At 38.1% G+C, this 27917-nt stretch overlaps 1 long non-coding RNA gene across 3 annotated transcripts in view; it reads right to left on the bottom strand.

Annotated features, from left to right (window-relative positions):
* The window catches only part of LOC103558718 (uncharacterized), a 138621-nt gene that overhangs the window by 69823 nt on the left and 40881 nt on the right, over positions 1–27917 (bottom strand). The gene's annotated exons all lie outside the window — the stretch shown is intronic.

Raw genomic sequence — 27917 nt, forward strand, 5'->3', positions numbered from 1 at the left:
TTTCCCATTCACGTGGTCTTGGCCCTGTCATGTGTTTTATGTAGAACTCTCTCCCTTTTATATACATCTGTCAACATTAAACCCGTTCTCCAAAGTCTACCTCAAAGGCAACAGAGTTAATGAAAAGAATATCAGCTGTGAGAGAGATGACCTGTTCCAGAAGGAAACCTAGATGAAGAAAAATGAGCAATAATTACATGAACCAAACTATCTTAAAATTGTGTGTGCAGCTTCCTCCAGAAATTGCACCATGAGCAGGATTATTATAGATCTCTATTCTCTCAGTTGAAAATGAATCTTCTTCTAGAGCTGTTAACTATTTATTGAGCACCTACCATATGCGGAGTCCTATGATCCTTGCCCCAAGGTGTTGTTATTAACTGCCTCGTCTTCCTGCTCCCCAGGTTTGTTCTAAACCATCACTTTGAAGCTCTGCTTAGACACTGAATACGTTCTGCCTTTTTTGGTGTTTTGTTTTGGTTTTGGTCATTGTTGATTTTTCTCAACACCCTATATAGAAAGTCCTCAAAAACAAAGAATTTGCCTTTAGAGCCCCAATGTCCAGAGACTGGCACACAGCACATGCTAAGTGATTATGAGTTGAATTAAGTGAAGACATAACACTGACTTTTAGAGAATGAGATCCAAAATACAAAATCCACCTTAGCACCACTGGGAGATCGCTAAAGCCCAAATCACAAAACATGTGAAAGGATTCCCAAAAGCAGTGGAGGCGGGATCAAGGAAAGGTGAGGGGAAAGTTCCAAGAGGGTTCTAGGATGACAGAAAGAGCCGGCAAAGTAGTCTTCTCGGAGACGAGGGGCACACTCTACGGCACAAAACCTAAACCCCGATTTTTGTAAGAGTTGAAAGAACGTGTTCCATCTGGTCTTAGGAATTTCCCTGTGCCTGGTTTGGTTCCAAGAAGCAAAGAAGATGGGGATCAATGAGAAGCCACACAAACAGGCCATATTTGCAGGGAGCAAGGAAGAGAAAAGGAAAACTTTGTACTGTAAAGAGACAAACATATACACACAGAGAGGACCTCCCTAGACAGCTGCCCATCTCCTGAGGAAAAGTAAGGCTAACCAAAGTTGTACACAAAAGCCTGAGTTATCAGACAAATTTCAATTGTCCTGAAACAAGCCCTGACCCCTCCCCAGTGTGAGCCTCCTACAGGTACCTGGCCCCATAAAAACTCATCTCATTCAAATACAGGTTACCCAAAAAGACATTTACAACATCGACTCAAAGTTACTTCACAGAAAAGGAGTAAAGGAGCAGAAATACTGTCAGTGTCGCGATCCAATGTACACACCAGGATAGATGAGGAGAGGGCTGATAGCCACTCTGAGTTTATTATAACCAGAGTTTCAATATATACATAGCTTACATCTGTTAAACATACACAGGTGTTCTGGACAATGTAATTAGCGGATGCCAAGAATTCTTAGTGATTTCTCAAGGAGCCCTCCCTTGGCCTCTGTTTTGATATTATCATGTTATTGCTGTGCTTGTATATTTTATCTCAGAGCAGGCAAGTCCTCCTAGGCAACTGCTCCTCTTGCTCCTGATATCAATATCGTGTCTCCATCTGTGCCCCCAGGAAACCGCGCCTGGCTTAGGTTGCCTCCCCCTGGAGGTCTTACCCATCATTGGCTGACCAGCCTTCTCACCTCTGGGTCACAGTTTGTTGGCAAGCCTTTTCCAGTGATTATTAACCCTTCCTGCATCAGAGGCGGCTACAAATACTAATGACAGACACAGACAAATGACAGACACGGACTAGTCTCCAGAAAAATTTGCCATTGAAGAGATGAATACTGTGACTAGACATTTTCACCGTTAATTTGAAAACCTCAAGGAGGTGATAGCCTCTATGATGCTGGAGCACAAAGCTGTAGGTACAAGAGTCAAGAACTCAAGAAACAATGAGGCTACAGGAGGCAACGAAACACGAACATATGGCTTAAGGAAGGAACAGAGGAAAAAACATGATTATCCAGAAATGAAGATGAAAAGAAGGTGTGTGAGGGAAAATAGACACTGCTGAAGTACAGCAAAGGACTTGGAGGATAAAAAGAGGAAATCAACCCCAAAAATGGAAATAAAGAGATAAAAAGGATTAGAGAAAAAGTTTATAGATAGAGAAAGTAGTGAAAAGAAATTTTTCACAACTCAAGGAAGAAAACTAAAATAATGGAACCACACATATTCTTAAATATAATTCAAGCAATCTTTCTGAAATGACAGAGAATTTGAATCTATATGCTAAAGAGTACAGTGTGTCCCAAGAAAATTAGCCCATAACTGTCAACGAGTAAATAGCAACAGGTAAAATTTAAAGAAGACAAGAAAATAGGCACTGAGAAGCCAGGCAAAAACACCAAGTGATTTACAAGGGAGAAAAAGTCAATCTCACGTATTTCTCAAAAGCAAGATAGGGTTAAAACATAGTGAAGCCCACTTATGATAGAAGATAGTGTAAATGTAGCTGTACCACATCTGGAAGATAGAGAAGCCACATCCAGAAAATCCTCAAGGAAAGACAGTGACCCTATGACTTTTCACCCAGACAAACTGTCATTCAAGGATAAAGATAACAGACAATTTTGCACATTGAAAAAGTCGAGGAATAATCTTCAAGAATATCTGGCCCCCTGTTATTTCAAGGAGATCCTGGTTCACTTTTTCCCTATCAACATTTCAATTTCTTAGAAGCAATCTGGCAAGAATATGAATTCATGTTATGTTGGAACCCATAGGCTCAGACCCCTTCTCTCAGCTACCTTAGCCTTTTGGCTACAAGATATGAGAGATTCATCTAGAACAGTCAAAGAAGTTCCCTGGACCCAGTGCCTTGAGCCAGAAAATCAGAACGTTGAGCTCGTCCTTATTTTCCTTAAGTTCTCTAGCATAACGGGAAGCAACTAACCTACCTCATCTTGAATTTTTCACTACTGCCTTCACGGCCTAACGAAACAACAGACACTTGGTATGACAAAACACACATTTCACACAGCACCTGGTTCAAGGATATCACAAGTGATACTTTAAGTAACTGCTTTGCCACTACATGCCATGAACAACCGGTGTCTCATTTTCCAATAGTAACCAGATTATAACTGCATTCAAATCCAACCAGCTCAGATAACCAATCCCAATTTTCTGTCTTTAAAGGCCTAGTGCCATCACCCCACTCCTAGTATTAAATATGGTATCCATGGAGGTTGAACTCAAGAAACAAAAAATGTTCTAGCTATCGTAAGCAACAAAATATTTAATTCGGGGACTAGGACACTTTTGAAATCAGTGGAAAGTCTAGAACATCAGGAGTTAGGAGTTTGCCTCTGGAAACATTGAATTCAAGAACATATGACAGTGGCTCTACTTTGGAAATCAGGAAGCCTCAGCAACTGCCTCTCAACACCCATGAAAGTGGTGATCAGACACGAGAACACTGAGTGCATCTCTACAACCATTGCAACTTTGACCTCTAATTTTACAGGTCAAGTAAAGTCTCAGTAGGCTGCCCATCTACTTCAATCTTAGGGACCAATGGAGCCAGAAAAACTGATTCCAGCCACTCACAATGCCTCTTGGTATTCATATCTCCATGACTTTGATTGACATTTGAAGCAGCAAATGACTTCTGCCTCACTTCCCCTCTTCTCAATATCACACGAGTGCATCTAGTTAGCAAGATCTGGTTGGCATCCAGAATCCTATTGAGCGAAGTTCCAGAGGCAGAGTGGACTCCCTGGAGATCACACATCAAAAATGTGGTCTTAAAGACAGACCCGGGGTCACGGTAAGCCATAGGACAGCCTGAGGATTCTTCCCTCTGTATGATGCACAGGCCAAAGGGGAACCCCATTGCTCTCTGCAATCTCTCAGCCTCACCACCACTATCACCACCATTCACCTAGCCCACACCCCTCTCTTACCACCATTCAGCCCTTTAATTTCTTACATCAACCTATGGTAGGAAGAGGCATATTCTGAGCATTTCTATCACACTAACCATTCAAGCACTCACTCCATTACTTTGCCCAGATTATGTCAATAAAATGATGATCTGAGATGTAACCAAAGCCAGCCAAAATTGACAGATTTTGACAAAAACCCAACTAAGGTCCAGTTTAGGATCCTGTAAATACGAAGCTGTTATTGAAAACTGGAAGATATAATAGGAGCCTGTGTCGATGAGCTAACAGCATATTCATCTCAGATATAAAAATAAAATGTCATTACTAATGGTAATATAACATGGATTCTTATACTTGAGTAAGAAACTTCTAGGCTCCATCGTATACTTCTAAAGATATCACACCTCCACAGGACTTCAGAAAAAGAAAGGATTTTAACAATCATCTTGTCCAAGCTTAAAAATATGTTACCCAAATAAACCTAGGGCACCATATAATATCTCAATATAGTATCATTTTGGTGAAAACAGTCCAGCAGCCAAAATTTTTAAATGTTTTAGTTCTTTATTCAATCTTTTAAAGAAAGACCAGAAGGAAATTTATATTCTTTTTACGGAGGAATCCTCCAAAAAAAAAAAATCCTCTGTCCTCATTACTGCTTTTGTCAATATTCTACACATACTTTGCAGTTGTTCTCCTGATCTCATACCATCAATAACTAACTGTCAAAAACAGACACCCAGACCTTCTCCCGCCCCTGTTCTATTTATTAAATAGATCTACTTAGCCTGTTTTCATTAGTTTTTATCCCTACTTTTCCCAAAACTCAGAGATCCTAGGAGCTGATCCAGCCAACAAAACTTATTCCTCATTGGGAAATGTTTTGAATGAGCATCCATGAAAAATTGGGGGACCTTGCTGCATATGTATTTATTCAAAAGACAGACCCATGTTAACCCTGGTAATTGAGCAGAAAAACAAAACTTGAATAATTGGTTTTTGAGCTTCTTATGTACTAACCAGCAAATTTAAGTTCCTGCTCCTTAGAAACACTGTATTGCCAAAAAGAGAAAACTGATCAGAAACAATCTTTGGATGTGAACTAACTTAACAGGTAAACAACTGTACTGTTACCAGTGGCCAAACTACAATAGCATAGAAAAAGCCATTTCTCCCTGATTTGGTCCCACCAAAAATGAAGAATATCCAATGACACAATTCTTAGTCAGTTAAAAAGGTTTTATCCAAGAGTGATGTGTAAATCTCCATATAGGTTTATTTCTTTGCTAGCAAAAAAAGAGAAAAAAGCAAACATTTGTTATTGTTGGCCCTTAGCAAAATGTTTCCATCAGGGGTAAAGTCAATTTCTTGCATCTGTTTGAGAAGAGCCCATAGACTGGCATATCAATCTCAATAAATTCGTTAGAAGCCAGTTATCTAGTCAAACAAGAATTAGCAAAATATGACACAATCCACTCCAGATACTACAGAAAAGGCAAAAAGATGAATGGATTCTGGTCCATGCAAGAAAGAGATTTATTAATGTAGAACAGAGAAACCTGGATCTAATCCTCAAGAGAAAATTATATCTATCAAAATGTACATCTCTAATGCATGTTACCAGTAGGAGTACAAGTTAAAAAGAAAAATTTTAAATATTTCCAAATATTTTATTTTGCGCATACATAAGAACTAATTTCTTAGTGGTAAGAACAATGGTTTGGGATATAATAGGAGCTCTAATTGGCTTCCAGGCTTACAATTAAATAGTTGTATACTAAAGGTTATACATTTTTACTTGGTCAGCTTGTCAGTAATGCAATTATCTTCTTATTTGCTAGATGTCTCAAATGAGACAGACACTACTCAAAGTAACAGAAATTACATAGAGACCAAAACAAAAGCTGCCCCTCTCTGATGGAGCCTACCTGCGGTTTGAGGGGAAATTGGTACACATAAATAGTATCACTAATAAATATATGATCATTAAGAGATAGCCTAGAGGGAGAAAAAAGGAGGCAGGAGAGGGAGTGATGCTTACTTTGAGACTTGATATGAGGAGTTAGCTAGGCAAAGGGTAAGTAAAAAGTACATTGCAGGCAGCAGGAATGGCATGTGCAAAGGCCATGAGCCTGAGAAGAGGTATGTTTTAAGAAACACATGAAGTCTCATGCTGTTGAGTTACGGTGAGCAAGGAAGAGGGTGACTCCTGACGGGGTTGCAGAGGGTGGGCTGGGGTCAGACCATACAGGTTTGCGCTAGGTAGTATAGAGGATATTCAAAGAACAATAACAATTGAAGGTTTTTAATGATGGGAGGACTTGTTATAACTAAAGGGAACCTTCTGTAACTCTCCTCAAACTTGAAATCCAAACTCCTTACTGTGACCTAGGTAGTACAGCATCATCAGAAAATATCGTAACACAAAAAACCGTCCTAGGACCAACTGCAGTGGAAGCTTTAAAAAGAGTTGCTTTTCCCCTATAGCTGGTACTCTGCCATTAGTGAAATCTGTTTGTCCTGCAGAGGTGGGTGGATGTGCTGTTAGGAAACCATCTGGTAGCTATATTCCACATTAGAAAGTCAGAAGATGAAAAACACAAACATCATAAGAGAAACAAAACAAAACAAAAAAGAGCGAAGGACATCAAGAGAATTCACATAAGAGAAAATTCAAATAGTTAAACTTATGAAAAAGTGTTTAACCTCATTAATAATCAAAGAAAAACAAGTTATAATGAAACAAGATGCCTTTGGACCTCTTAGATTGGCCACTTGGATTTAGATTGGCCATTTAGATTGGCTAACACTTTTTAAAAGCTCGTACATGCACGGTGGGACCGACGCTCCCAGGCTCTGCTAGTCTGGGTTGCAAATAAGTGAAACCTTCCTGGAAAGCAAAGTGACAGTATGTGTCATGATCCCTAAAATAGTCAGTAATTATAGTCCTAAGAGTCTATCCGGAAAAACAGTGAGGAGAAATATGAGGTTTTTTTTTTAATTTACAAGTTCAATGAAATATTTATTTTAGTGAAAAATGAGGAATCTAACATTGTAAATGTTCGACTGTTGGGGAACAGTTAATGAGACACTAAATGACAGAATATCGTGCAGCCAAAAAAATTTGCAAAATAATGGCTGAGTATCACAATTGAGAACAAAATGTTTTTAAGACTATGTGTGAGCTTTACAAGAAGTAACAAAGCCATACTAAGATACACTCAAAATAAGTGATCAGAATATCAAGATGGAACTATTTCTGACAGTATGAAGGGCTAAGGAGACAGATCCAAATTCTTAGCGATTAAAGGGTATGGATTTCAGGGCCGGCGTGGTGGTGTAGCAGTTAGGGTCGTGTGCTTCACTTCAGCAGCCAGGGGCTCGCCAGTTCAGATCCCAGGTGCAGACATACACAACACTTATCAAGCCATGCTGTGGCAGGCATCCCACATATAAAATAGAAGAAGATGGGCACAGAAGTTAGCTCAGGGCCAATCTTTCTCAGCAAAAAGAGGAGGATTGGCAGCGGATGTTAACTCAGGGCTAACCAGGTTCAAAAAAAAGAGGGGCGATGGATTCCAGTGAATCTTTCCCTTGTTGACTGGATTGCTAAAGGACTACATCCTAACAATTAGGATGTATCAGAAGTAAATAGGGCCTCATAGGAACTAAAGTTATCCTTCAAACAATTTCAATTTCCAAAATTGAATTGAAGTAATCCCTGACTGCTAGTGGCTACAGATGCCTAGATGAAGAAAATACAAATACTTTTAGGATAAAGATAACATTATCCTAGGCCTAGAAAATTTTAAAGCAAACAAAGAAAAAAAAAGTATCTTCAAATAATTAAAACGAAAGCTGAATTCTCAACAGAAACAATGGAATAGATGGAAAATTATGAAAGAAAAGACCACCAACCCAGAATTCTATACCCACAGAAAACGTCCTTTCAAAAAGAAGATGAGAAGAAGAGAGTGAGAGAGAGACAGAGAATTCTCCTATATTTCTTCTAAAAGTTTTAAAGATTGAGATCTTTAATCTACACGGAATTGACTTTTGTGTGTGGTGTGAGGTAATATTTCAATTTCATTTTTTTCATTCTGTAACCAATCATGAAATAGATACTCTTTCCCTACTAAAGGACCACTCCACTGTTACAGTAAATCAAGTATCCATGTGTGTCTGGGTCTATTTCTGAGCTCTTTTTTGTTGTTCCACGGATCTGCTTAATTCTTTAGCCGTACCAAACTGACTTAACTACTATAATAAGTTTGGTATGTAGTGGGGCAGTGTACATCATTCTTCATCAAAAATATCGTAGCTATTCGGGACCTTGGCAATTGTACATAAATATTAGAATCAGCTTGTCAAATTTAAAATAAGGAAACCTATTGGAAGTTTGATTCTTCCAATCCTTGAGCATGATAAATGCCTCCTTTTATTGAGATATTTTGTCTTTCAATATAATTTTATAATTTCTTCCATAAAGACCTTGCGCTATTTTACAAGATTTATTTCTAGGTACTTGATGCTTTCACACTATTGTAAATGACATTTTTAAATTTCACTTATTAAATGCTTGCTGATTTATATAAAGGAAATTTACTTTTAAGTTGATTTTATAAATGGCAATCTTGAAATGCTTTCTTATAAACTGACAATTCAGCTGTGGATTCTTGGGAATTTTCTAGGTACACAATTAAATCATCTTCAAATAGCCATTTTCTTTCTTCCTTCCTATCTTTACAAAATTTATTTCTTTTTCTTGCCTTACTGAGCTAAGATTACCAATACAATGTTAAAACATCCTTCTTTTAGTCCCAATAGTACTGAGAATGTTTTCAATACTTCATCACTTGGTATTTTATATTTAGTATAGTTTTTTTCCACACACCCTTTATCAGGAATATGCCTTTAATTCCCAGTTGGCTAAGAGTTTTTGCCATAATAGGATGTTGAATTTTATCAAATGCCTTTTCTCTCACATTGAAATGATTTATATGACTTTTCTCTTTAATCTATTAGACACTAATTGATTTTCTAATGCTAAACCAAACTTACATTCATGGACAAGTTCCAACTTGGTCATGAAATTTTTTCTAACACATTGTTGGGTTTGGCTGACTAATATTTTGCTTAAGAATCTAGTGTATACATTTAGGAATGAGTCTGATTAGTCATCTTTATTCTTTATGCCCTCTTTGTCGAGTTTTTGTTGTCAAGATTATACTAGGCTCCTAAAATGAGTAACTGATTTCCCACTTTTTAGACACCTTGGAATAATTTGCACAATATTGGAATTACTAATTCTTTAAGTATTTGCAAGGACTCTCCAGTTTAAAAAGCCTGGTCCTTGAGACTTCTTTGTAGGAAGAGTTTTTAGCCACTGGTTTGAAATCTTTATTGGTTAGTTTTCTATCTCTTCTTGAGTCAGTTTTTAAGAGCATTTGGCCACTTTAAGTTTTCAAAGTTTTTGGCATGAAGTTCTTGAGAGTAGCTTTTGATTATTTGTTGTTATGACAGCATCAGAAACCTGTCACCCTTTTTATACTCTTCATTGGATATTTGTGCCTTCTCTCCTTTTTGCCTTGCTTAACCTGACTAGACTTCTTGAGATGGAGCTTTTTCTATCAATTTTTATCCTTTCTTTTATAATAAAAGCATTTAAGACTATAACCCTGGAGCCGGCCCTGTGGTCGAGTGGTTAACTTCACACACTCCACATCCGAGACCCAGGGTTTCACCAGTTTGGATCGTGGGGGCAGACATGGCACAATTCATCAGGCCATACTGAGGCGGCATCCCACATGACACAACCAGAAGGACCCACAACAATTTACTGGGGTGATTTGGAGAGAAAAAGCTAGAAAAAAGAACATTGGCAACATTTGTTAGCTCAGGTGCCAATCTTTAAAAAAAAAAAAAAAGAAGAAGACTATAAATCCCTTACTAAGTATCACTAGAGCTGAATGTCACAATATTTTATATGTAGTATTTTCGATAATGTTTAGTTCTTAATATTTTCTAAACTGCATCATGACTTTTTATTTGACTCATAAAGTATTTAAAAGTATTTTTCTTTATTTCTAGACCTATGGAGTTTTTCTAATTATCTTTTTGCTATCATTTCTAACAATTGTTGTCAGAGCATGTGGTCTGTCTGACATCCATCTTTAAAATTTATTGAAACATTATATAGCCCAATGTGTGGCTAGCTTTTATAAATGTTCTATGTCTATTTGAAAAGCTGTGTACTGCTTGTGAAGAGACTCATCAGTTTTCCCTAACAACGTCTTTCTCTTCTTTTGTGAACGATAGTTTTCACTATATACAGAATTCGAGGTTGAGAGTTATTTTCTCAGAAGATATTATTCCCCCCAGCTGTGTGGATTCAGCCTGCACATCAGCAAAGGGGCTGGGCTGTGGCTACCAATTCTCAGGGATTTTTTTTCCCCTTACATTCAGAATCCAAGTTTGAGACAGGTAGTTTTTCTTGAAGTTCCCATTTGGGGGTTGGGAGAAACAAGGAAGGTTGTATTCATCCTATTCAAATGGTGCAGTCCTATGGTATCTCGACTCTGTGGATACCCCTCCTCTTAGACCACTTGTGGAGGCCTGGGCTTTGGCCCCCACCCTCTGAGCTCAGGTTCAGTAAATACCTTCAGGGTGAAAGCCGTGTTCGTGGCTGCGCTTACCTCTGAGTGCCTGCTCTCACTCAGTACCTGCTCTAAACACCTTCTTAGGTTGCCAGCACATGGATGCATTCAAGAAGACTTTTATTTATCATTTTAAGTTGTTTTCAGGTGAAGAGTTTATTCTGGTCCCTGGAATATCATGTTAGAGGAAAAAATTGTTTCCAGTCAGCTTTTAGTGCCCTGCTTTTAATATGAATACACAACCAAAGATCATCAGACATTTGAGGAAAATCTCTATCATGAAAGATGTAGACAGACAAAAACAGGAGGAAAAAGCAGCTTGGAAAAACAGCAACAGTACAGGCAGAAAACTTCCAAACTATTACTATCCTGAGAGACATAAGAAAAGATGTATCTGTGAAACAAAAATCGTTTTACAGGTATGTCCACTGAATCTAAAAGAACCTGGGAAAAATTTTAGAATCTGAGAGTGGAAATGAAAATCTCAATAGATGTGTTAGAATATAAACTTGAGAAAATCTACCAGAAAAATAAATTTAAAAAATAAACATGAGAGTAGACAGAGAGAGACTCTGAAACAGAGAAGAAGAAAAAAGATAAGCAAATCAGAGGGGTAGTCCAAGAGAACTAACATTCAACTAATAGGAGTTTTAGGAATAGAGAACAAAGAAAATTTACCAAAAATAAAGGACATGATTTTTCAGATTGAAATATTCCTTTGGGTGCCCAGCAAAACATACAAAACAGGTACATATTAAGACATATTGTCATAAAATTTTAACATACTGAGGACAAAATATGCTAAAGTATGGAGTGGAGGGGACATGTTGAAAACAAAGACTCAAGAGTTATAATAGCCCCAGAATTCTCTAGTGTTACATTAGAAGCAAGTCGAAACTGGCACAATGGTATCAAATTTCTGAAAGACATTTATTTCCAACCTAGAGTTCTATGACAAACTCCCAGTAAAGTAGGAGGATAAAATAAAATTATTTTCAAACACACAAGTTCTCCAAACATGTACCTTTGATGCACCCTTTTCCAAACACATTCTGAAAATTGTGTTAACCAAAACAAGAGAGTAAACCAAGGAAGAGGAGTATGTGGTTTCCAGGGAACAAGAAGTCTAACATCAGAGAGAATCAAAGAGAATTCACGGTATGATAGTGAGTGATCGCAAATAACAAGTGCAGAGCCACAGGCCCAGAGAGATTCTCCAAGAAGATGAATTCCACAAAATACATGTTAGCATGTACTGAAGGGGGAATTAGAAAAATGACCTAGAGTTTGCTGTTGATAAGAATGCAGAAAAACAATCAGATACACAACCAGAAAACAAAGACAATGGTTAACTCCAGGAAAAATAAAACGTTGTGCAGGAAAGGAAGAGTAATTGTAAAAAACTGCATGGTTCAGTCAGAAATAGTATTTACATGATCATAAGAACGTAAACTCCCACTATGAACCTAAGCAAAATTGTAAGTAAATATATTGAAAAAAAATGTAGGACCAAAGTGGGTGTGTGTAGGTGACGGGGTTTGTGAGAGACAGCTAAAGTCTCCTTACTCTCTGAGGAAGTAACAAGCAACACCAAACCTGAAATATTAAGAAGCAGCAACAGAAACACGTCATTTGAAGATGTGGAAATAAATACAAAGAATCAGCTTACTTTGTTGAAAATGATGGCCTCTGAGAAGGGGAAAAAGGGAAGAGAGTTTAGGGGGAATTTGTGTAACAATGGTTTTGTGTAATAAAATTCATAGAAAAATTGACACTTTCAACATATGCATATTATAATTTTAATTTTTAAAAAACTTCGGAAGATTTGGCCACTACTCTGTTTGGCTGTTTAATGTGGGACATCTGAACACTATAACATTTAAATGTTTTTATTTATTCTCCCATTTTACAGACTAAAACCAACCTAAGACAACACTTATGCCAGGACACCTGTACCACAAGGAGCTCAGGTTACACTGGAGAAGGGAAGAACGTAAGAAGTCCTGCCATGTTCCTCTTGGCTTGAGTGGCCACCTCCTGAGACGCTGCCCTGTGGCATATGCTGATGCATTACTGGGTCCTTACGCCTGACAGCGCAGTGGTTATGAGAAATATGTATGGTTTTCCTTTCATATGATGTAGTAGAATATTGCCAATAAAAGGCACTTTTCACCCACTTTGGGTATTATCATCTCTTTCTTATACTTTATACCTTTACAAGAAGCTTCTCTTCCACCACATAGGAGGCTTTTCCTACATTATTTCTACTGTCCTGAAAATATTTTTCTCACCCACCCCCTCATTCTGATATGACTACCAACAGCATTCGTGAAGCTTTTTGCACACTTTGGGGTGGGGAGGGTGACAGTGCTCTCTGGTTTTTACTTTACACAAATCATTTCATATGTTTCACATTTAAGGAGGTCGGACTTAGTCACTCATTCAATCTTTCTAAAGCTCTACTATGTTCTGGTGCCAGAGCCCATAATGACCATAAAACAGGTTGATTTCAAGCCGAATTGCACTGGAAAATGACATTTTGCATTTTTATTGGCATTTTGCAGAGAACATATTCTTCTCCAGTTATTGTACTTTTAACACTAAAATACTGAGAAATAGTCTTTCCATATGTATTATAAGAAAAAATATTTAAAATTTAAGATTTATTCCCTCCTATTATAATTTTTATTAGCATTTTAAGCAAGTTCAGTGCCCATCAGACCCGGGTCTAGTTATTTTTATTGATGCCATATAGACAATCCATAATCAAAACCACCAGCAAAAGTGCTATGTCTCCTCTGCTTCTGCCAGAAAATTGGCAGAAAATTCTCATTTAAAGCTTGCAAGAAAAATCCAGAGGAAGCTTGCAGAAATCCTTTATGCTATATTTCCCAGCAACCGAATATTTTCCTGCCTTTGAAAACTCAATTAAATTTTACTTCACCAAAAGTGCAAAAACCAGGTGGCACCTAAGAATCCATCCCCACTCTGATTTATCCTTATAAAAATAACACTGTGATCTTTTGCAACAAATACTATAAATCCATTTTGACCACCCTAGCAAAACGTTATGTCAGAGACCATGAATATGGAGTATTGATTTTCCCTCCAAGCATGAGAGGAATAAACTTGACTAGAGCATAAATCTCTTTCTGCTCTGTGTACTTCACCAAGAAAACAGTTATTCTGCCACCCTATGTGGTCCTATTGCCTTTGTGTTCCAAACTCTCCGGGGTGTTCTGTCCTACAAAGGATGCTTACGTAAGCTCAAGCCACATTTTGAAAGAAAATTCCTCAAGTGACCACTTAAGCCCCTAACTTCCCCTAAACTTCACCCAACATCTGAGCAAGCTGAGATTGACCTCATCCTTCTTCAGGGAAACCCAGTTACTGTTTCTTTGCGGGCTTAGAAAGGAGAGCAGTTGGGTTTCGTTTTTCCTGTACTTATGCTCGATTAATATTAATCTAACTGGACCAATCTTCCAAGAGGCCTGAGCTGAAGAGAAGCAAACTACGAAGGCTTCTGGCAGCAACACCAGCTTTTGTAAATCTGAGAATTATCTCAGTTTTGCTTGGTTCTGCCAGGGCCAAAGTTGCATCCACACTTTGTTTTATTACCGTGTCGGACTGGTAGAGACAGAACCACAAAGCAAGTCAAAGTACTCAGCAGAGTTCAGAATGCCTTCAGCAGGTTTCTTGGAGAAACTTTGCTTTGGAAAGTCTTCCGGGTTTCTCAGGAAAGCCTGGTGAAGCCAAGCGACTGTTCAAATTCACTTAGAGGGTTAGGGCAGCAGCGGGTCTAGAACCAAGTTTTCACATCTCCCTCCACCCTGTCAACATTAAATGGCAATCCTTAGGCGTTAAACTTGACAAGCCAAAGCTGACATCCTGCTGCAACCAGATATGGGGCTGGATTCACATGAAAGGGCTGAGTTAGAGGGAGAAGTTTAGAGATACACAAATGAGAGTTGCAGCCATTAACTTTCCCAAGAAAGAACACATGAATAGGGTACATTTAATCTGAAAAAGAGTAGTCTTAAAATTTGTGGTTGTGACCACTGGTGAATAAACTTGAAGGACCAAGACACGATGATTTGAAATTTTGCTGAGATTGGAAGGTTAAGTGGCCTGTGAGCCGAGCCTCAAGTCCAACACGCATTGCTCAGCAGAGCTTTTTTGTTCTGGATTTCTCCTCTGCACAAAGTAATGCTCATAGCGTTACATTATTTTTAAGTTACTTTATAAAGAAACATGGCCTAGGAGAGGAAGTCAACTAGACGTGTGAATGAGGAAATAAAGCAAAAGCAAGAATATCTGAGGAAACGATGTTCCTTAGGGTGAAATAGTAGGTAAAGTACATACTATTGAACTTGAAATGAATAGCGCCACAATCATTCAATCAATAAACCAACAAAAAAGTATTCTTTGAGTTCCTAATACATGCCTGGGCTAAGTCTTAGAGGTACAGTTGTGAATACGTAACACACAGTTCATGTCCTCAATGATTACAAATAACCAAATTCAAACAAGATGAGTGTTATAGAAGAGGAATACAGGGGCCTCAGGACCATATCACCAAGGAGCCTGACATTGTCCTACAGGTCAGAGGATACCTACCTGAATGAAGCTAGGACCCGTACTCCACATGGAAAGAAGAGTGTTTCAGCAAATGCCTCAGTCAGTTCAACAATTATATTTTATGGAGAAAATGATATATTTTAGAAGTCTTTGCAAATATGAGACTTCTCAAAGTTCTAGAACTGTTTATCCCTTAACAACATTAATGATGTGAGAATGGCTGAGGGCTGGCAACTGTTAGGAGGTAAGACGATGAAGAGGATGTAGAGACGGAAACAGAAATGTGGCGGAGAGATGAGAAGAGGCGAACAGTAGTGTGAAATGCTTCAAGGGGTTTAAGCAGAATAAGGAAGAAAAAAAGGTTTCATTAGACATCTTCGAGACAGTGGTTTAAGTGGAATGGAGGGGCCACATGACCGCAAGTGTTTAAGAAGGGCTTATGTGGACTGGAAATGGAGGGAGCGAATAAATGCCCTCACTCCTTCGAAGTTGTCACACATGTTCATGCTTCCTTCCTTCAAGGACCTCCTGAAATCCCACTCTTAAGAAATTATCTTTAATGGGAAGAAGAGAAGAGGAACACTCTTGCTTGCTTTTCCTCAAATGTCACCACAAACTGTCACTAAACATTAGCATTTTCTAAACATCTATCTTATTTATTCAACATTTATTTCACACAATCAAATGCTTTTAGATGGGCAGCACACCAGAGAAAATATTTGTGGTTCTGAATTACTGATGATTAAATCAATAAAATCACTGCTATTCGGGACTGTTCTAGGAACACTTCCATATAGAGAGTCTTAAAAGAACGCCGCCCTCAAAGCTGAGCCAGCTCCACCTCTCGTTCTGTAAGGCAAAGCGGCCCCACTGTTTCCCACGCTCAGGCGACTTTGCCACTCACTCACAGCTCTTGGCTGGATCACTCTCTGCTCAAAAGCATTTCAGATTTCCTTTACCTCCATAAAAAAGTGAGCGTACCTCAGCTTGTCCTAAAGGGTCTTCTACAACATAGCCCCAGCTTAGCCAAGTTCCAAAATTACCTTTTAAAAATCTTCCACTTCTGTCCAAATGACCTACTCCCTATTTCTCATGCCATTCCCTCCTGAATGCAAACCAATCTCCTCCCTCATGTGCACACATTTCTACTGGAGGACTCTGCCTCATGCCGTCCGTTTGACCATAATGGAGAGAACATAGAATATTTATAACAGTGTCTGGCAATGCTTGGTACTCAATACATTTTCTTTCCTTTTCCTCGCTTCGGTAGGCTGTTATTAATGAACCGTCAGTTGATGATCCAGCTTCTATTATATCCTGTATGCATCTTGCATGATTACTTATTGTCTGCTTATCCTTTTTCGCATGTTATTTTTTTGTTTTAAATTTTCTAAATTCCGGAAAGTAGAAATTCTGTTTACTGCCATTGTAAAGCTTGACTTTTAGTCACCCCATAAATACTTCTGGATGATGATGGTAGCTCATTTTCCTCAAATGAATTAGTATATACAATGCACGTAATTAATTAAATTATAAATTTATCTATCATAGGATTAGCATACAAGTAAGTCAAAGGATTACATTTATACTGTCCACACAAATGTGATTCTACAAGAAAATACGCTTTTATTTCACTTTAAAATCAAGCCTATCTCCCAATAACTTTCCTGTTTCATCCTATTTCATGTCACTATGAAACCCATGTCTGGGCTTCAAGAGAGATTCTGAAATTTTTTAAGTTAATATTTTTTAAATCGAATATCAAGTACAAGTTAGTGGTATGCAAAAAAACTACCTCTCCTCCTGTTTAGGCAAATCCTATTTTCCACACAATAAAGTATGCTCAGTACCTTAAGGAATATATATAAAATCTCTACATTTTAGTTTTCCAATAAGTTCCATTTTCTGCAAACATATATAGCATTATGGTCTTACTTCTCTGTTTAGGTGGCTACATGATAATGACATAAACATTCTTAACCCACATTTATTATAGAGTAAAGCACCATTTTTCACACTAAAAATAACTGCTAGTGAAGTTGTACAAAATTCAATGATTGCTTCCAAAACCTTTTTCAACTGCTCTGTTTCATAACCATAAAGTTTTGAACCAAAGGGGTTTGGAAAGAAACTGAAACCATGTGAATCAAAGAAGATGGGAACAAGAATAATGAAAGTTGACTGATGTGAAACCCACAAATCTCTCCTAGTTTTAACCAAAAAACCATATAAGATGACTGTGCTTTCCTCTCCTCCAGCTCCTCCCTTCTCTGACCACCACCACCACACATCCCTACCAGGACCTTCTGCTATGTTCCGTGACTGCAACTACACTGAAAACTCTAATCTCTTCCCACCTCTTGAGAAAATGAGCAAATGCTAACCACCTGGTCTAGTAATTATCAATTCCAAACTATAACATCCTTTGCAGGTAGCATTCAATTATTATTGATTAATTCTACAAACTCCTACTGAGGAGATGACTTTTTCTTGAACATTTGAAAACTCTGCCTATATCTACACAACACCACACATCAGTTAATTAAAAAAAATTCAAATACTTAATTAGCTATTTTGTCCATGTAGTAGCATGCAAAGGATTTTTGGTTTCAGAGGAAGGTTTTTAATTAATTAAATATAAATTTAATAGCTAATACGTATTAGATATCTATTAATATCTAATAGATACTAAATTTTATTTTAAACACACAAATCCCACAAGCAGCCTAATACTATAAAAACTCGAAGTAGAAAAACCATCTCTATAGGCAAGGTGGTAATATATGAAAAAAATATATATTAATACAATACTGACAAACCCAGCAGCTAGTTCTTGGTTTTCTTGCCTTCTTGGCATGACTGGACCATATTTGGTATGGCCATTCCATTTCATGGGCAAATCTTCGAGTGTTATAAAATGCAGACTGGGACACCTCAGTTTCCACCTACTGCTTAACAGGCTAAGAAGAGCAGCCTGCTTGGAAAAGCATAAATAGTACCAAGTACATTTTAAGTTGAATTTCTGGCCTTTCTTAAAAGACAAATCCTTTCTTGACTCCTTGGAAATGCCTGATTTCCCTGATGTTGCTTCTGTCCAGAGTGAGTTTTCCCCACTCTGCGTAGGCGCTGTCTCAGAGGCCATTCCTGTGAAATTTGTCCGCACAGAAGGCAGCAGAGTGTGAACTCAAAGTCCCACCGTATGGAGCTGTCCTGTTGACAGTGGAGGGGTGGGAATGTGGGGGAGTTATGGGATTTGAGATTTAGAGCCCCTGAGAACATTCTCTTAATTTCCCCCGTATACATGCATACCTCCAACTGATAGCTCTCTCCTAAGTCATCTACCATAGATACAACTCTCCTGATGTACAATTCAAAGTTACGGAGAGTAGTTTGAATGAGTATTTATTTACTGCATAAGCAAAATCAACTCATGATGGAATTATTAGCACTAGAGTACTACCATCAAAATTATAACAGCTTCTAACGAATAAATGAGCATGTGTGAGAACCGCTGGAACCCCTCATCTCCAAACCGAGTTGAGGGGAAAATAAGAAAAATACTGTTAGAGCAGATCAGATTGAAACCCTACATCTTGTCCCAGGAAGAGAAAAAATGTGAAAATGTCCTAAATAAAACAGAGCATCTCTTTACTTGCTGATTTATTGAAGTTATTCAGTTGCTACTTGCTTTTTACCTTCTAAATACCTGAAAAGTAGATAATGAAAGAGGTAGAGTGAACAAAGAAGAGGCTAGAACATTTAGAATTATTGCCAAAAGCTATCTTCAAACCTCCAGTTCAACCATGGGTCAAAATAACGAAACAGTAATTATCTAGTATATTATCATTATACAAATTTCCTGCAAAGCTTATAGGCAAATAACGGTAGGTAAAATAAATTTTCTTTGATGAGAATTACCATTTCACATCCTAAGAGATAATTCTTCAATCATTCACAGCTCTCCAGTGTAATCATCCTTACTCTCCCGACCTTATGTAGCTCTATCCTAGGAAGTCTGAAGATCAGAAAAGTAATCAGCAGGGCCCAAAAGGAGTGATTAAGGAAAAGTTTTTATATGAGTTCTAGGATACTCAGACTTTAACTTTCAGTAAATCAACCTTAATTTCTCACCAATATTGTCTTAGATTATTAATATAACTTGTTCATGCTTTTAATCTTTATGAATATCTATATGAGCTTAGTGAATAATGAAAGTTATGGAGAAACGTAATGCATTTGTTTACGCTGCTGCTGTTATCATTTTAAATCAGAAAAAAGAACTTTCCACAACCAAAATGTCCATCAATAAAGGATTTATTGAATAAACTATGGCGTATCTGTACAGTGGGATACTATACTGTTCTAGTGGCAGCTCTAAAAGGAATGAGCTCTCTCTCTCTATATTGTAACTCAGTGATCTCCACACAACATTATTAAGTAAAAAAAGGGGGGGGGGGTGAAGAAAAGTGTGTAGAGTTTATAAGGGTTCATCTGAGAAAGAGTAGATATAAACATATGCACATCCTTGTTAATAATAATAAATGAAGGATTAAATCATAATTTTTCAGAAAGTGAACACTGACGAGGGAGGGAGGCGGGAATGGGGTGAAGGAGACAGGGTGAGGAGCCGGGCTTCCTTGAGTACGCCCTGTTCTGTACATTTGACTCTGGGACCACAAAAGTATTTGCATAATTATAAAATGAAACTACATTTTTAAAAAAGAGGCCCTAATAATAAAAGGAAACAAATAAATAGGAATACGTATCCGGTTTATGGCAAAACCACACAGGGAAGAACTATTTCAAGTAACCCTGAAACACAATACGTCAACAGTGAGAGAGACTCTAGGGATTAAAAAGACACGCAAAAACACAACCGAAAAAAGTGCACTTTTCAATAGTAATTTCACTGCTGGTAGTGTTGGTATTGTTATCCTGAAATTATTGTGTATGTGTATTGGGGAATAGAGGAAATGGGTAGTTATATTGGTGTCATTGAGAAGAAACTGGATTTTCAGCATTAAAAAAATGCCCTAAAGTCAGAGGCAACCCTGTTGCCCTGATTTCAACTGCATGTCTCAAGATGAACCCATAACGTAGTTTATTTTTATTTTTAACTAATTTTTGTAAAGGTTAGAAACAATGACCAACCCAATAGCAATGATCACCCCTACTGCCCAGATTGTATGTTCTTGAAATACCATTGACCACTAAATGGAACTAGGACTTCTTGGAAAAATAGCTCACTTCAGATATGAGGCAGCAAATGTACAAGATGATTTCTGGAACACCTTATCGCATACAAGAAAGCCAGGACACTACCAGATACGTAGGATCATATCAATAACACTCAGGAGACAGTTTGAATAGACCTCCGCTGGCCAAGGATGGACCAATCTAAGCATCAACAAGAATAACTGCAATAAATTGAAACACAAATTATAACCACATAACAACAACAACAACAAAATACCCTCATACATCGCCTCTGGAGACTGTTAGGGAACCCACTCATTCCCTTTGACAACTGATAAATATTGGGAAAGAATGAAGCGATGTTTTTGCCTTTCCTGTACAAACTGAAGCTCATGGTAGCAATGTAATGATAAGAGGAAGTTTCTCTTTTAAAATATTCCAAATAATAAATAAAGAAAAAAATGAAAGAATAATAGCGTTACCATTTTGCAGCCTTTAATGAATTAATGGGTCTGGAGCTATACGAACCAATATGGTAGCCACTAAATCTGGCTATTTAAAGTTATTAAAATTTTAAAAATTAAAAATTCAGCTTCTCAAGCACACTAGCCACATTTTAAGAGCCACATGTGGCTAATGGCTACCATATTCAGACACAGAACAGATAAGGAACATTTAGTACAGATATAGAACATAGTATATAGAATATAGTAATGACATAGAGCATTTCCATCACCACAGAAATTTCTATTGGGAAGTGCTGCTCTAGAGTCTACCCTAGACAATGAACTTCAACTGCTGCTAGACATTGAGTGATAGAAATACACAATAGGACCTTGCCAAAAAGAAAAAATCAAACCTGAATAAAATTAAGCCTCTGGCTCTAGCTACCAATTTACAGGAAATATAGGGAACAGAGGAATGTATTACACAACACCGTGGGGATCTAGTCAGCAAAATTCCAGATTGTGGAACACTATCCAGAACAAATGACACAGCTTTGTTAACAAAAATATTACAAAAGAAAAATTAATGGAGGGAGAAACTGAAATCTTGTAAATTTCATGAGATTTAAGAAACATATCAAATAATTGCAATATAGCCCTTATTAAAAGCCTGTTTCAAACAAACTATAAAATAAATAATTATAAATTTTAAAACGATTGTGAAAATTTGAACAGGACTGGATATTTGCTGACATTAAGGAACCATTGCTGACTTTGGTGAGGCATAATAATGATATTAAGGGGATATTTTAAGCATTTTTACCTTTTAGGTGCACACTGAAGTATTTACCAATAAAGTGATACAATGCTAGTACTCTGCTTCAAAATGATCTGGAGGTGAGACCTTGGGGAAGCAATAAAAGAAACAAGATTGGCTATAATTCTTTGTTTGGAGCTGAATAATGGGTACATGAGAGTTCATTATTCTTCTCTCTACTTTTGCGTGTATTTGAAATTTTCTGTAATAAAAAGTTCATTAAAATTTTTCATTCCGTCAGCCAATTATAATCCACTGTCTTATAAATCTGTTAATTACAGATGAACTAGCAACAATATTTAACCATTCCTCATCTGTGATGGAACAATTTATACGGCAAATCTTGATAGAGCTCATTGCAACACAAATCTCCATTATAAGATGCTTAGACTTTATATTAAATAAAAGATTTTTTTCCCCAAGTAACAAAGGAAAATATTTATCTTAATTAGAACATTTCTCAGTTAAAAAAAAAAAAAAGGCAGCCATCACTCTTAATATGACACCAGTAGGGGGAGATAGATGCTGGATTTCCTCTGGGAAAATCTTTTCAAGAAACAATCTATGTTTAATCTGACAGTCTGGATGATTGGTGGGGGTAGGGGGCAGGGGGGTGGGGAGAGAACACTTTCTTACTGTGTTTTCGGTAAAAAGCGTGTCCTCAATCTCAATTCTTTAGCCTTTCGTTTCCAAGAAAGGAAGTGTTCATTCTGCATCATTATAATCCATTTTCCAGTCTAAATATATGTTCAAATTACAGTAATAACTCTGTCCGTCCTTCTGCTCCTGTCTTATCTCCTTAACAGACTTTCTAGATATTATTCAAGTACTTTTTTAAAAAGTAACCTCTTTTCATCTCCCATGTATAATTCTAATTTAACATTTGAATTAAGCCAGTATTCTTGTAAATAATGTCATTCATTTACACAACTATTTCTTGAATGTCTACTATGTGCAGGGTATTGTGGTTAGTGCTGGAGTTATCATGAATAAGAATTAGTTCCTACCCTCAAGTGGATTATAGTTTAGTAGGAGAGCATAGCATACAGTGAGATAAGATAGGGGATGTACATGACAGTATGGGAGCCCCTGGAAGGGCAGCTAACCCATCTTGGAGAAAGACTTCGCAAATGAAATATGCAATAATGTCTTTCATTTATTCATTAGTTTGTTTAGTTACTCAACATATACTCATTTTATCCATTCAACAAATACATACTGAGCACCTTTTATAAAAAAGATACAGTGTTCTCTTTATCCAAACCACCACAAATTCTTCTTGCTTGAGATACGCCGTCTTTGACAGAGTGTGCCTGACTATAACAATGAACAGTTCTAAACAATTTTTCTTCATTTTGTGAAATTGACATTTTCAATATAAATTCCTCCTTCCACTGGAAAACCCCAGTGGTATTCAAATATCACTTCTGGGTATTTTGTACTAATTTTTAAAAGTATTTTATGCTATGTCCCTATTTGAAACTAAACAGATGCCGGTTACACATTCTCTCTCTTCAAAGGTTGCACAATTTCTTATGCTGTTTAACTAATTCATTTAAAATACTCTTGTTGTCAAGGCCACAACTCTACAGAAAAGACTTCTTTGTTATGGTTCTCCCCCTTCACTAAACCTGAGTGAATTTACATAGTCATCTCATAGCCGATAACGAGAAATTTCTCTTCCAGGAGTTACATCCCTTCGGCTACGGCCTTTTACTCCTCTCTGAAATTTCCAGGTGTTACCCCTCCTCCACCCCACTACAGTCCACACAAGTAGATAGCTTAACATGTACTTAACCCTCTTATTTTGCGAGAAAATTTGACTTACAGAATAGTCCCTACTTGGCAACAGTACTGGGTATTCAAAAAGTTCCACAAGGGGCTCTCTTGTACTACTTTTATTTTATGTCTCACAAAGGCTCCTCTTCGTAAACTTCCAACCTAATCTCAACTCCTTCCTTCCCTGGGTCCAAGCTGATAATCCCATTCTGAGATTCCTGAGTATGGGATCTTTATCTATTTGGCCCCAGACCTCCCAATTCTCTTCAGGTCAAAATGGTGTCTGAGCGGCTCCCCACCACCACCTCAGCCAGCATCTCCCTGAGTGGTCCTTTCAGGGGGTCTCTGATTAGCCTTTAGTTTGCTTCTGGGCATTAAGCTCCACATTCATCTTTCCTTTCTCAAAAGTGCTTTCTGAATTTTGTTTCCCTCACAGCCACTTTCCTGTTTTCTGTTTATAACCTGCCCTTGCTTTCGCGTTGGTTCAGCCCTTCCGTTATGGATTATCTCCATCGAGTTCTCTCAAGCTTCCTCCTCTCAAAATTTCACTAACGTGCTCTCCTATCTTTTTACAATTCTGTCCTCTGAGCTATTGAGCCCACCGGTCTAGTCTGCAGGCCGCATCCTCTGATGGACAGTTCTCTTAGGTTTCCAGATACTCCTTCTCTCACATAACTTCCAGCCACCACCAGACAGCAACTTTTTAAGGGGGTTAGTTTTCTCTTCCGAAGACCATGCCTCTGAACTTTTCGCTTTCTTTGATCTAGCCATTCGCCACACCTAGCGTGTCAACTGGGATCTAGCACACACAGTCTTTTCAAGTATGCAGCTATTTTTACTACGATAGAAAGGACTGTTAGGATACAAACTATATCCAGATGAGTGAAGTCACAAGTATGTGGCTCCGTGTTACTCAGCTTGGCAGAGGTTTACAGCATTAGTCTCTTCCAAGCCCTTCCTGGGTTTACACCATTTCTTGTCACAGGCAACTCGCCTCACTCTGATCCTTGGGGGGTTTCTTCTATTTTCACTTCCTGGGGCAGGTCTTGTCACTCCCTGCAATTGTTCGGTCCTTTTCTGCCTTGACCTCCAGGGCACATGCTCAGCATAATCGTCCTTCTCAGATCATATCCCTCAGCAGTTTAGAAGCATCCCTCACGCACTGGCTCTTTCCTAGTTCCTTCTACACCTTCTTTGCTCTTCTTTTCAATAGAGGTCTTGTTTTGAATTCGCCAGCAGATTCACTTTTCACTTTCCGTCAGTTCATACTGGAGCTCCCCTCTCTCACTCACTCAAATTTTTATTTTCTCTAAAGCTTCAAGCTTATTTGCAACCGTGCTGCCAGCATCCCTAACCTCTTGGATGAAAAATCGCCAGGGTCAAACCAGACACACTAACATAGTGACTTTCAACCAACCCTCACTCCCGAATTCTGATCAGGGATCTAACTATACTAATATTGTTTTAACCTTAATTGCATGTGTTCTTTCAATAGTCTATCTCCGTTTTATTACATCTAGTTCATAAATCCCAGAGTTTTAAAGGGGAGTATATTTTGATACAAGTTTTCTTTTGGCAATCCCTTTACTGTGCCCTCATTATTGTACTCTGGGTAAAGGACATAAATACAGTGTAGTTATGCATATTGATTTGGAATAAGAAAAAACAAACCCAGGAACCCTGAAGTGAGTTACCTAAAGGATCTAAGTCCGCCATCTAACCTGGGCTGCAGATCAGAACTGCCTGCGGAAGAAGATCTGCCTCTCCCTCCCCCCAGGGATTCAGACTCAGGACCTCTGTGAGGAGCTCAGAACCGCTGGTCTAAAGGATTCTTGAGACAGTGACATCAATAATCACAGCGAAGGTAAGGAGCCTGGAAGTCCATCTCTGTGAACGAACTAACGTAAGTGATAAGACTGGTACTCTGTGCTTTTGCTTTGCCTTCATGTTGCCTCTTGTCACAGAGCTGCACTCCACATGTGCTCCCCCACTCCTTTGGAGTCCCATCCTGACCTTCTAAAGTAAACTGAATTTTTTTTTTTTTTAAAGATTTTATTTTTTCCTTTTTCTCCCCAAAGCCCCCCGGTACATAGTTGTGCATTCTTTCGTTGTGGGTTCTTCTAGTTGTGGCATGTGGGACGCTGCCTCAGCGTGGTCTGATGAGCAGTGCCATGTCCGCGCCCAGGATTCGAACTAACGAAACAGTGGGCCGCCTGCAGCGGAGCGCGCGAACTTAACCACTCGGCCACGGGGCCAGCCCCAAAAGTAAACTGAATTTTTAGATGAGTAAACAACCTAATACCACTTACTAAAAGAAAAGAAAGGGTGAAGGGTCATCACACTCAATTTTTACATTGTGTTTTGTCATGCTAATTTATCTTCAGGGATGTATGAGGATTTATTTCTGCACCCAGAATGGCCCTTTAACTTATCTGTCATTTCATAGTCATAAGGTGGAGATGGCCACACCAAGATTGAGAAAAGTACTTGGGGGAAGAGGTCTCCAGAGAGAATGGAAGCAAAGAAAGTTACCTAAGACCTGACCTGTTCATGCACCACTTATTGGATGACCACTTCTTGTCTACAGAATGGCAGACACTGTTAGTCCTTGCCAATATCTACAGTCAAATTTACTAGCCCCTTATTCATTTCAGGAGACCAAGTTTATAGGGAAAAAAGGAGGGTGGCTAGTTTCTATATGTTTTTGTCAGACCCAGACTTATTATTCTACTACTTATCCCACCTCCCATTTTCTTTCAATGTTGTATATGCAATAAGCAAGAGAGGAAGAACTTCTTTCTCTTCTAAGAAATAGCAAGAGATCTTAAGTAATGATCCCTCTGATATGTGTCAAGTGCTCTTGCTTTATTTCTGGTTTCACTGTTGGATTGCTAGCTGTTCCGACATTGCTGATGATTTCTAGGTAACTTACACTCCCCAGAGGTGGGGCAACTTACTCTCTAAAATATTTGAGAAAGTATGAGGTAGAAAGGCCTAGAGCAACAAATCTGGCTTAATCTTAGCCTCATCTAATCATCTATGTGGTTCGAAAGAAGCCCTTTATGCCTGAGACTCAATTCACCCCTCTGTAAAATGGAGACAAAGACCTACATAAAGGATGTTGAGCATCTTAAACAACGTCCATTAATTACCTAGCATAGTTCCTCTCTCATAATAGATGGCAATATTATCATTATTCATCACAACTCTTAAATGTCAGCAATAGTTTTTGACACTCATATATGAGCACCACCATAAGCCATAAGTTTTAGGAATAGAAGAGTTTGTCGCTAAATATATCAATGGCTCATAGATGAATACTTCAAATAATCTATCATGCAGCCGCACCACTCCCTATCATGCTGTCAAAAAGCTCTTATCAAGCAAGAGGATATGTCATATGAAAGAGACCAGATACATTGACCCATATTACATAACTACCCTGTTTTATTTTTACCACTGAACTATTTGTTAGACTGAATGTTTTGTTTTTGTTTATTTTCTGTTATTACTTGCAGCTGTTCCAGGAAAAGGAAGGAAGGAAGCCTCTTCCTTTGAATGCTGAAGCTTTAACTTGCATTTAATTTTGAATAGAAAGCAAGGAGGAAATACGAGTTATCAACTCAAACTCCATTTTTGCACACCCCAATGGGTTGAGTGGCCCCTTGCCACCATCACACACAGATCATGGACCTAGAGCTGGGAGAGAAGAAATCTCCCTAACAGCAAACCTGCCTGGATACAAAAGAAATAAATAGTCTAAGTGACATTCACCCATTCGTGTCAAAGTAAATAATCCCAGAGAAATCAGGAGGAAAGAATTTAACCTACATTCTTTTACTTCACAACATAGTCCCAGATATGGTCCTTGGTTTTATTTTCCTAACAAGTCATGTTCTTAACATGATACTGCATTAAAATGAAAGCAGTCATTTATAATGGTTCCAAATATTAATGTCTAAGATAAAACTGATGTTTCTATTAATTTCTAGCTGTTGGAGTTTCTGTTTCCTCAAATCTCTTCTAGTTCCAAAATTCTAAAATTCTTTGAGGCCTTGGGGATGACTTGATTCACTTTCCTTCTATTGCATAGCATATTAGACCTTCAGAGAGGCCCTTCTCCCTATTCTGAGAAAAACTCACTCAGATGGGGGCCTTGTGTCTTCAAAAGCGGATTACCTGCTGGCGATCACCAGAATGGTAACACCCAGTCAAAGAGCACCAATGGACCGGCTAAGCATTTTATATATAGTAGTTTACTTAATCCTCCAAACACCCTAGAAAACAAGTTTTCACTTCCACTTGTCATAAGAGAGGCTTCAAGAGATTAAGCTGCTCAGGTCACAGTTTGGTAAAATCTGGAACTAGTAAAATCTACATCTCCCTGACTCCAAAACTTGTGTTCTTTTCTTTCTGCTGCACTACCTAGAATAAAAAGCGACATGTGCAAGTAAATTCTTCCACCTGACAGTGTGAGAACCTGAAAGCTGACTACAAAGTCTACCCCCAGCAAATC

Source organism: Equus przewalskii, chromosome 2 (assembly GCF_037783145.1).
Source record: "Equus przewalskii isolate Varuska chromosome 2, EquPr2, whole genome shotgun sequence".
Classification (NCBI taxonomy): Eukaryota; Metazoa; Chordata; class Mammalia; order Perissodactyla; family Equidae; genus Equus; species Equus przewalskii.